This window comes from Taudactylus pleione, unplaced genomic scaffold, assembly GCF_031769625.1.
Source record: "Taudactylus pleione unplaced genomic scaffold, aTauple2 ptg000855l, whole genome shotgun sequence".
NCBI classification, from domain to species: Eukaryota; Metazoa; Chordata; class Amphibia; order Anura; family Myobatrachidae; genus Taudactylus; species Taudactylus pleione.
In genome coordinates this window covers 1,629,559-1,641,579 of record NW_028285257.1, presented here as the reverse complement: position 1 = coordinate 1,641,579, position 12,021 = coordinate 1,629,559, and positions in this window count along the sequence as shown.

The window sequence follows — 12,021 nt, the reverse complement described above, 5'->3', positions numbered from 1 at the left end:
GTGATTTATTGGAGCAATAATAATTATTATTTATTTATTATTTATTTAAGGATGTATGGTGGCAAAGAAAGGACGGCCAGAAATCAGCCAGATCTGCTATGCCCACACACAAACAACAAAAGGCATAGCAGGCGTAGATCGCCCAGAGTGCATACACATAACCATGTAAATCATGTCAACAACAAAAGGTAACGCTCACCCCCATCTTGACTTCCCACCCGTTTAGGTGGTGATACTGCCCCCCGTTAGGTTGGTACAGCCAACTACCAGTCAATGAAGGTAGCGCCCTTAAATCATAATTGCACCCGGACTGGCGACCTGCCGTTCTTTCCCGCCACCCAAAACCAAACCCACCACATACAAAATTTATAGGGGAGGGAGGGTGGGGAATCTGGAACAAAGAGGCTTTGGCCCACACTTTTAGCCGACTATATAATGTTCCTGTTACAAACCCGCCCCTGCTTGCCATAGGCTAACTCCCACAAGTAATTTGCTTACATGCCTGCCCCCATCCTAGAGGTTTAAAACACCTCTTTTCTTATGCAATCTTTCGGTTTCTCTAAACCTTCTATCGGATGAGGTGTTGTCATGTGTGCAAACCACTTATCATACTAAGATAAAATAAAGACACTGAGACGTGGATTTGGCAGATAACTTGATGGCGATTTATTGGAGCAATAATAATTATTATTTATTTATTATTTATTTAAGGATGTATGGTGGCAAAGAAAGGACGGCCAGAAATCAGCCAGATCTGCTATGCCCACACACAAACAACAAAAGGCATAGCAGGCGTAGATCGCCCAGAGTGCATACACATAACCATGTAAATCATGTCAACAACAAAAGGTAACGCTCACCCCCGTCTTGACTTCCCACCCGTTTAGGTGGTGATACTGCCCCCCGTTAGGTTGGTACAGCCAACTACCAGTCAACGAAGGTAGCGCCCTTAAATCATAATTGCACCCGGACTGGCGACCTGCCGTTCTTTCCCGCCACAGCAAGGTTCTGCTTATAAAACCGCCGCACCGCCACCATACCAAGTACTACCCCAATAACGCCAACTCCTCAAAAAGATCCCCAATAAACAATGACAAACCCTCCTCTGTTAAATGAACTCCATCAGGTCTATACATATAACTAAATCGAAATTGAATGTTCTTATGGTAAATGACACGGCCATAATTGGCCATCACAAATTTGGCAACTGCGAAATTAAGTTTCTTCCTAGCTTCGTCATTAGCAGGAAAACTTCCAACCCCACGCCAGACCTGTCGAGGTACAATGCAAGACCAAATTAATTTACACAAGGGCCAGGCCGATAGCACCCTCGCCAAATCATTGACAATATCAACTCGTAATTCTACAGTGGACCTCTGCCCTAAGTCGTTGCCTCTTAAATAAGCCACCAAAATACGTGGCCTACCAAAAAGCCTTGCATACGCTAACAGTTTAGGACAAAAGGAATGCCATCTCATACCTCTGGAAACTATCCAATGGACCCTAGCTGAATATTCAAAAATTTGAGCTTGATCTGAACTCATAAACCTAGCAGCCCAAAAAATATATGAGTGGCCTATCACCCAAATGTCCTGCGTGTCAAAGAGCAATCCTAAAGGTGGAGGAAAGCAGTAAATAAAAAATTAGTAATTGTCATAAAACAATAACATTTTATGGTGTATTACTGGGATCTGATAGAACATAAGTGAGTATCTGCCAAAAAGAAAAATTTTCTATTGGTCGCCGACTTTACTATTTAAAGTGGCTTTGACAAACAGAAGACACAAAGGGGAAGAATGGGTGGGGGGGAATTGGGAAAAAACAGGTGAACTCGGCAAGAGGTAAAATAAAAACCTGCTGAGGGATGGACTATGGCCTAATTAAATGATTGAGAATAGCCGAATTGAATCCGTCAGTTCAGGTAAAAATTGTAAAATCCCTCAAGACTCCCATTGCCAGCAATGGCGAGTAGCTAATCCCGAGTAGGATGGACAGGGGTAACAGACAAGACAAGACAGTACATGAGATATGACAAAAAAGCAGGCAAGCATAAAATATAAACGTCACCAGAACACACTGTGACATGATTTTAAACAGAGGACCTTAACGCCTAGGTCTAATGTAACTTTATAAAACTATCCGATTTCCAACATCCCAGGGCCTGAAGTGCTGATGCCGAGAAACCCGCAGCTGCCGGCGAAATTGCGGCTCCGATCCGAAACGGGTGTGTACCAAAATCCTGAGGCAGGTGGAACTAAACCTGATACACACCTCTTCCAAACCAACCAAACTGGTATTTGGTAAGCGGAGTCCTGTCCAAATGCATGAGCCATGAACCAGGGACATCCGGCCGTAATAATGCGTAGCACATCGCTAGTGCCACAAGGCAGATCCGTTCATCCTTAGACGCACTCAACGAGATCCACCAACCTTACCAGCCTGGTCGGTCATGGACCGCCGTATCCTAACACAGCACGGACCTTACATTGACCGAGATATCCGAGAGGAGCATGGTGTCATCAACCCATTTGGAAGATGCCACCGGCTCTGAATACCCGCAAGGCGCCGTGAAAAGCCATTGAAAACGCCAATTGGATCAGGACCGCCTCGTACTCGGTAAGAGCAACTCGTGAACTGCCCCCAATACTGCTGGAAGCAAATGAGCGTCCACAGGTTTCCTACGGTCAGCTACTGGCCGGGAGACCCGTGCCCAACCCTTTAAAGCCTTCATGATCAGAACGCTTTTTGTAAAAAGTCAGGCTGTCCCTTCAACTTACAATAAAAAGCAATGCCTGCCAAAGAGCGCGTAACCGAAGCCCTGGATCTGCCAGCCAAATGGAGACTCCAAATAAAAGAAAGCATCGAACGATACAGACTCTTATCTACCTGCCTGCTGCTACGGGAATAATTTTCCCGTTCATTCCATGCCTGACGGTATGCTCGCAATGTGGAGAAGGCTAGAGACTGTTCTGCTAAGCCCCCCATGCCGGCTTGATCACTCTGTCAAAAATAAGAGGGGCAAAGCGCAGCGTCAGAACCAGGGGCCAAACATTGGAATTTAGGCCACTGACAACGTGACAACGCATCAGCTATCTCATTCTCCACCCCAGGAACGTGTCGTGCCTTAAACATGATGTTACAGCGCAAACATGTGAGCACCAGCTGCACTAGCAAACGCAAAACCAGCAGGGAAGCAGCGCATTTCTGACTGGTCGCATGGACCACGCCCAGGTTGTCGCACCTGATAATGATGCTGCGATTGCGTTACCGTTTCCCCCAGATTTCAAAGGAAACCATTATGGGAAAAGTTCGAGAAGGAGCAAGACCTTAGTCAAACCCTTTCCCACCCATTCCTCCAGCCAACGACCAACACACCAGGAACCATCGAGGTAGCATCCGAACCCTGTGGCACCTGCTGCGTCGGTGAACAGCTGCAGCCGCAAATTGTCAGCGGCTGGAGACATCCAACCGAACGCCATTAAAATCTTGAAGAAACGAAACCCAGACAGAGAGGTCCCTCTTAATCTCTGAGGTTAAATGTAGCAAATGTCTCGGTTTAGCGACCCCAGCCGTGGCCCTTCCCAGCTTACGCGGAAAAAACTCTGCCATTGGTATGACCTTACAGGCGAAGTTTAATAGGCCCAGGAGGGATGACAAGCAAGAAGGGCCCTCAATTTTGTCCGCAGCAACGGGAACTCCAAAAATGAAAAAACAGCGCTTGCAAAGAAAACAACACATCACTACATCTATCTGAACCGGAAGGGCCGACGCACAGAAAGACATCGAGATAGTGGGCTATCCCATGACCACCGCAAGAAAACTCCACGCATCAGTGTAGAAAAGTGCTAAATCGCTCAAAAAACGCACATGACACAGAACATCCCATAGGCAAGCACTTGTCTATGTAATATCCGTCGTCCAAGCAAAAACCCATAAATCTGAATGACTCTGGGTGTAATGGAAGTAGGTGAAAAGCTGACTCAACATCTATCCTAGCCAACAGTGTGCCCGGATCATAACACCTAACCATGTCCAAAGCTTCGTCAAATGACTGGTACACCACCGAGGAAACCTCAATGGTATGGCATCATTACTGACGAGCCTGGTGGATAAGAGAGATGCCGAATGAGCCTGTATTTTCCTGGAATCTTCTTGGTAACCACACCCACCGGGGAAACAACAAGATACCTAATGGGGGTTTCTGCAAAAAGACCCGCCATGCGCCCTAAGCTAACTTCACCATCGACCCTCTCCCTAAGCATGTGGGGCAACTCAAACGCAGACTTGAAATTCCTAGGGGAGACTGTGTCAACATCCCTGCAAATATGTAAATGAAAACCCTTCTAATAAAATTCTGTGTCCTGCAGGACCGGGTACCAAATCAACCATTTCGCAATCGCTGTGACACGGACAGGGGAAGGAGCTTTACTTAGCCCTAGCGCCTTTTGCTGGCTGAGCAGGTTGCTGCTGGGCACCCACTTTGAAACACTTGGCAGCTGGCAGGTTGCCACCACATCGCAAGCAGAGGTGATGAAAACTACATTTTCGTCCCTGCATACAGGTATAATTATTAAAAACGAAGCATATGCCCCCAAACGCCTGCTATTGGCCCTGACGAACCAAACTATCAGTTTTGTTCGCGTTGTACCCCTCATACGCAGGACGCAAAGGCTGTGTGACCTCCAGCCATACCTCCACCTCCTTCCAGCCTAGATCCATCACCTGTCTGCCATCTTGCTTGCGATTAAATTCTTCATCGTAAGCGCGCCAAGCCATGACCCTTGCGAATAACTGCATGCTGTGAATTAAATGCAGGTACCTAATGACGTTCAAGTGCTCCTCTGGACGCGTCTCCAAACATCAAGCCAAGAAAATGCAAAAACCGGCCAACCCATTAATTGTAAGACTTGAACGCTTCCAAACCTATTCCGCCCTTTGCCCTAGCTGCTTTAAACGCCTTCTTAGTTTTCTCCGTAAGAGCAAAAATATCCACATAGACTCCCTTGCGTATCTTACTGCGGCAAGTTGCCCTTAAACCTTGCAATACAGCGGTGTTGTCACAGTGAACCCCTGCAGAACCTTCCAAACCCTTCTCTATCAGCTTACGCTTAGGGATGCGTTGCCTATGCCTCGAGCGCCGCCTTGCCTCCAATTTTGCATATTTTGCTGCTCTCTTGTGCACTCTGCCAGCGCTGTCCGCGTTAGAGGTAGAGGAAGCAAAAGAAAATGTCAAAGAACTAGAGTCTGAGAAAGACCCACCTGAACCCTCCGATGTCACGGTATCAGAGGAAAATCCAGACGGCCTTTCTCCGACATCCTCGTCCACAAGCTCCCCTTCGTTGACGACGTCATCTAAAAAAGGGGAAAGGACACCCGCTGCCGCCTCTGCGGCAGGCCACCTAACATCTGCACCGCCCTGACCAGCACCCTGACTCATCGGAAGGGAGGGTGCTGTAGTGACTACACTTTGCTGGACCAAGCTAGGGGCAATAGCTCTCAATGCTTGCGCCAACTGCTCTACCTCCGACCCCCCTTGCGCCCTTGCGGGGTTAACGTTAGCAGGCGCAACATTTTGGCTATACAAATTAACAGCTGGCGGAGCTGCTAAAAATGGGGCAAACACAGCAGCCAGAGTTGGACAGGCTGACACGATGGCTGAGGGTTCTGGCTGCGCAGCAATGGGGGGAGGGCGACAATACCCAAAACTACAGGGGCTGACTGAGCTGGCGTCATCCCACTAGCACTAGGGCCCTGAGCCCCAGACTCGGTAACAGGAGCTGGGGACAAACTGGCTGTAAAATGGCTGCCCTGTCAACTAAGCCCCGCCCCCCGCTCACTAACATGGCGGTCGCCCCGCTGTGAGCGGGGAACGGGGAGGCCCCTAGGTAAGGATGACCCTCTATGAATACTGGGCTCTGCCCTACCTCCCTGCCTGGACCTCCTCCTTTTACCGGAGGTTATGTCCCGGGTGTCGGATGTGAGAGCGCACCCGCGTGCCGCTGACGCGGTGCGCTCCCGCCCGTGACTATCTGCTCCTGCAGCAGGATCCACGGCCGGGCCCGGGCTCAGCAGAGCCGGGCACCGGCGCGTACTCCGCCGCCTATCAGCAATGGCGCCGGGGGCACCTAACTGCTCCTGCAGCAGGATCCACGGCCGGGCCCGGGCTCAGCAGAGCCGGGCGCCGGTGCGTACTCCGCCGCCTATCAGCAATGGCGCCGGGGGCACCACCCGCCGCAAACGCGGCAGGGGCCACCCCGCGACGCCGATCCCCGGCAAGAGCCGCGATGGGAACGGAATCTGCCGTGTTCGCGGCAGAGGCCATTCCCCTACGCTGGTGTGTGCCCCGCGTCCTATCAGCTGCGGCGCCGGGAGCAGGATCCGCCTGCAGAGGCCGCTCCACGGCGCCAGCGTGAGCTCTGCTCACATTATGGCCAAACAGAGCGGGCAGGAGGGGGTACGCAGCGGCGGGGACGGGGCATGCATCAAGAGGGACAGGGCCATAAACAGGGGCAGGCTTTAATCAGTGAAAAAAGAGAGATGAAAAATAAACTGTGAAGAAAGAAATGACAGCAGAATAGGGAGAGAGAATACAGCAGGGATAGAGATATACAATAAGAAATAAAGCAAAACAAAAGAAAACAATCACCAATGTAATCAAACTTAAACACTGCTAATCTCTGTCACTGACCAGAATCTGGAACAAAGAGGCTTTGGCCCACACTTTTAGCCGACTATATAATGTTCCTGTTACAAACCCGCCCCTGCTTGCCATAGGCTAACTCCCACAAGTAATTTGCATACATGCCTGCCCCCATCCTAGAGGTTTAAAACACCTCTTTTCTTATGCAATCTTTCGGTTTCTCATATGTGTATATGTGTGTGTATGTGTGTGTGTGTATATATATATATATATATATATATATATATATATATATAAATATACTTTGCAGTGCTTAGTATATGTGAGCTCTGTATATTGTAGAGTGCTATGTATGTGTATAGCATAATGCACAGTGATGTGTAGTGCAGTATTGCTCAATTTTGTGTGTAATGTATGCAGCATAATATTGCACTGTGCTGTGTATACTGTACAATGCTCAGTATATTTTTGTAAACCTTCATAATACCAATAAAATAAAATAAATACTGGGATTATCCAATATATTCCAGTTCAATGTTATTTACCCTGAGTGGTGTTAGACATGCCCCATAGCACAACACGACCCTCGATGGCATGCTGCAAGTGACAGACTGGCCGTAGGCATCACCGGGAAGTTCCCTGGGGGCCGCCTGTTGGCTTGGTGACTTTTTTTTTTAAGATGTGGACTAAAGCGAGATGTCCATACTGTAGACTGTACATACACCAGCCTCTATATCCCCCTTTGCTGCTGCTGCAGGTAGTGGCAGGAACACTTCCATTGCTATTCTGACAGGTACCCCCTTCTGCCCTGTACTCTCTCCCACTGGTCCCTTAACCCCTGCAGCCCCTCCCCCTGCTCCCCTGCACTCTCTTCCACTGTCCCTTTCTCCCTTGCAGTCTCTCCCACTGTCCCCGTTTTCTCATCTGTACCTGTGCCCCCTCCTCATCTGTGCCTATGCTCCCTACCAGCATGATTGCCTCTGCCACCTTACCGCATGGGTGCGATCAGATTTGGTATGGATGGACGGTTCACATTCAACACCACAAAATTGAACCTAAGGATGGCAGGCAAGCACAAATTTCTGTTACTAAGGGGCATATTCATCACAATACGCATTTTTAATGCGGATGCGATAAATATTTTACTCCAAAGGCTCAATGTGTAAATTAATGTTTTCATTCAAACTTACTAAAATCCTCTGATAAACGCCTGCCCTGGTGAAGAGCTGGAAGCTTTCTGGTTTTGGTCTGTGCATGCGCGGCAGTCGGCCTGCGCATATATCACCAGGGGCCAACGGAGAGGGATCCGGAGCACCCCTCTCCAGAAGAATTTGATAAATTGTAGCCCATAGGCTACTATAGGGTAACACTATCTGGACATGGCATTAACCTAACGGGGCCAAGCTCGGGAGTGTTTCACAATGTACTAGTAGAAAACCCGGGGCCACTTGCTTGTGTTTGCCCCCTAGGCTGAAAGTTGCCAGCCAGCCCCTGACCGGAGGGAAGGAGCCGCCGTCGCAGAGGACTTCATGTTGCTGCTGATGCCCATAATTAGAAAGAACCCGCCGAGGGGGCCGGAGAGACAGCCTGAACACCGCAGGCAGAAGAAGGGCAAGCCCCTGAAAAGGACCACTGTTAGGAGTATGCTTTGAGGACCACCTTGCATGGCGGTAGAAAAGTCCACCACTGCCGCGTCTGCTGCTGAAGCCTCCATCGCTCAGAGGTACTGTGTACATAGATGGCCACCGCAACCCATAACCCCGCAATGGCCGGCCTTCACGTCACACGTTGTGATGTCTCCATTTGTAGGCTCCGCCCCTAGCACATGCGCAGTCCTTATTTTAAAGGGGATGGAAAAACCGGGATTAAAGGTAATGTTTGCGGGGCAGCAGGAACATAAGGTAAAAATCTGGAGGCGCCCGCTAAAAGCGGGAGGGTAGGCATGTATGGGGTAGTGTAGTGTGTATGGGGAGCGGGAGAAGGTTAGTGGTAGTGTAGTGTGTGCGGGGAGCGGGAGCAGGGTTAGGGGTAGTGTAGTGTGTGCGGGGAGCGGGAGCACATTAGGGGTAGTGTAGTGTGTACGGGGAGTGGAGCAGGGTTAGGGGTAGTGTAGTGTGTACGGGGAGCGGAACAGGGTTAGGGGTAGAGTAGTGAGTGCCGGGAGCAGGGTTAGGGGTAGTGTAGTGTGTGCAGGGAGTGGGAGCAGAGTTAGGGGTAGTGTAGTGTGTATGGGGAGTGGGAGCAGGGTTAGGGGTAGTGTAGTGTGTACGGGGAACAGGGTTAGGGGTGTTGTAGTGTGTGCAGGGAGTGGGAGCAGGGTTAGGAGTGTGTGCAGGGAGTGGGAGCAGGGTTAGGAGTAGTGGAGCAGGGTTTGACAATTTTTTCTAAAACCTAGGAGCCAGGATGAAAGTTTAGGAGCCAGACCCCCCCTTCCCCCACGGCAGCATTACCAAACACCTATGCCCCAAGCAACCAACCCCCATGGCCACACCACTAACGGTGTATCCCAGGCAAACCACCCTCCCACAGCCACATTATTAAGCAGCTAACCCGCCTCTGCAGGCAACCTACCCCAGAAAGACCACCCCTCCGCAGCCAAACAACCCTGGACAAGCAAAGCTACCGTCGGCAGTGGCCGAACTAGAGAGTGGTGGGCCCAGATGCAAGAATATGCTTTGGGCAACCCTATGCAGTCCCCCAGTAGTGGCCCCCCTATGCAATGCCCCCAGTAGTAGTCCCCCCTATGCCGTTCCCCCAGTAGTAGTCCCCCCTCTGCAGTGTCCGGAGTAGTAGTCCCCACTATGCATTGCCCTTATTAGTGCCCCCCTATACAGTGCCCTAGTAACACCCCCCTTATATAGTGCCCCAGTAGCGGCCACACACCCCCGTACAGTGCCCCCAGTAGCGGCCACCCCCCATGGTATGCCCCCAGAAGTGGTCCCCCCTATGCATTGCCCCCAGTAGTAGTCCCCACTATACAGTGCCCCAAATAGTAGTCCCCCTTATGCCGTGACCCCAGTAGTAGTCCCCACTATGCATTGCCCCTAGTAGAGGCTCCACCCTGTACAGTGCCCCAGTAGTGGCCCCCCCATAAAGTGACAACAGTAGCGGCCACCCCCACCTATGCAGTGCCCCCACAGTAGCGGCCAACCAAACTATGCAGTGTCCCCACAGTGTCACCAGTAGCGGCCACCATCCCTATGCAGTGTCCCGTAAGAAAAAAAAAATGCAACTTACCTGATCCACGCTCCTGCCGATGACCGCCGCTGTCCACTCCTCCTGGCCGCTCTGCACTATGGGAGAGACGTCATGACGTCTCTCACAACCTGCTGTGGGGTGAGCCGGAAGGCGGAGCTCGTGAGTGAGCTCCAGCCGGCTCACTCCGTGGACGACGCAGCAGCCAATGAGAGTCTGACAGACTCTCATCGGCTGCTATAACAAATATACAGCTGCCGCTGTCGGCTGTATGTTTGTTACTCTGTAGTGTGTACCGTGCTTGCGGTCTGCACTACAGGGCCCGCAGTGGCAAACGCAGGATTTTGAAAGGGGGGTTTCCAATAAAATAAAAAATCTAACCACAATAAATATTCCTTATATACTGTATGTATTTAATGGACAGTTCGGCAATACACAAACAATGACACAGACATGCACACACATACTGACACAACTACACACACAGACACACACATTGACAGAGACCAATTTCACTTAAACACATGAGTGCAGGTAAATAAGTACACCGTAATTTATTAGAGATCCTTCACCCCTTCACCAGCCGGCACCCCCAACATGTGATACACACACATGCGGCTACAGGAGAGTGCCGGCAATAAAATCAGTGAGTGGGGCTATGGAATATTGACTTGAATGACCTGGAATCTGGGGAACACTTAGAACCCTAAAAGCTTTAGGGATTTTTATAATGCGAAATCAATTTTAACAGCATACAGCTTTGAATAAGGCCTTAATTCCTGTCCACTCAGTATTTCCCTTCACTGCCAGCCAATCACAGATGTTTTCCCACGCAGGCGGCTTATGACTGATTGGCTGAGAAGAGGAGCCAGGGTAATCCCTCTTTGGTTATTTTGCAGAGGTTGTTCTTAGCGAGCAGATGGCTCTTTTTATGGGGATATTTAAAAATTTGTTTATTTTCTCAATTTAGACTATGATGGATCAGGGAGGAAGATTTAGGGCCTGATTCAGAGCCACTCGTAAGCGGCAGCTCGTTCGCTCCGAGCGATGTTTGCCCAACTGCGCATGCGTACGGATCGTTATACGCATGCGCGAACCAGTCAGTGCGGCCGAAATTCATGTGCTCGCAAAATAGCGAATGCCTGCTAATTTGAGTGACAGGATGAGGCGTATGTGGGTGGTAACAGGGGAAGGTGCTTGAAAACGGGGAGTGGAGATCCGATCGCAGGCGTGCTTAAAGGTCAAAACGGGCGTTTTATGGGTGTGCATATTTAAAACTGCAGCGTCATTGACCACGTCACTGGGTTTTTTTTAAGCCAGAACTGCTCGCAAAATTGTGGTAGCAAAAACCAACCACAAGAATAGCGAGCAGCTCATACCCTGGTCGATGTACTCGATTAATCTAATAAATAGCGGACATGACTTAGGATGCGAGCGGCCAGGGGGCGTAGTTTCCCAAAAAACGACCGCAAGTTTTGTTCGCTCGTTCAGACCTAGAGGCGTGAACAGACCGCAAAGAGCGAACGGTTCATTTGAATAGCCACCCCTATTTTCAGGACGAGCGAGCGCTAATTGCGTCCGGCTCTGAATCAGGCCCTTAGTATTTAATAATAATTGGGTCTCGTCCTATACTTTTAATGAATCAATTATCCAACAAGAAAGAAGTAAAGACAACTATTTCCCTTGAGCGCTACAGTGGATAGAAAGAGAAGAAAATATTTTATTTTAGATTTTAAAAAGTGGGGAATAAGGGTTTTGGTTTTGGGGAGTATTTTAGTCCATAACAGTTTATATGAAATGTGTGTATGTTTATGTATTTTTGAATAATGGGCATCACTCTATGGGACAGCGGTCCATTATGCTAGGATCACAAGCTTGGCAACAGTTCTACCTAGGGGTACCAGTCATTGTATTACCATAACCCACACAGGCAAGGCTAATCAGGAAGACCCACCACTTTTCACCTGGGATGTGTCAGGAACTTAAAGTGTCCTGGAAAAATCTAATAGTGTCCTCAAGCAGACAGGGAGAAATCGTATGTGTGGCTAATATAAAAATAGATAGGGTTAGCAGAACACCATTAGCCCTAGCCATCTTATTGATACAGTGTTCAGACATTTTGGGAGTGGGGGGACAAAGTGGGGGAAGGCTGGGCGGTCTGAACCCTATCACAGCAGGTAAGCAGA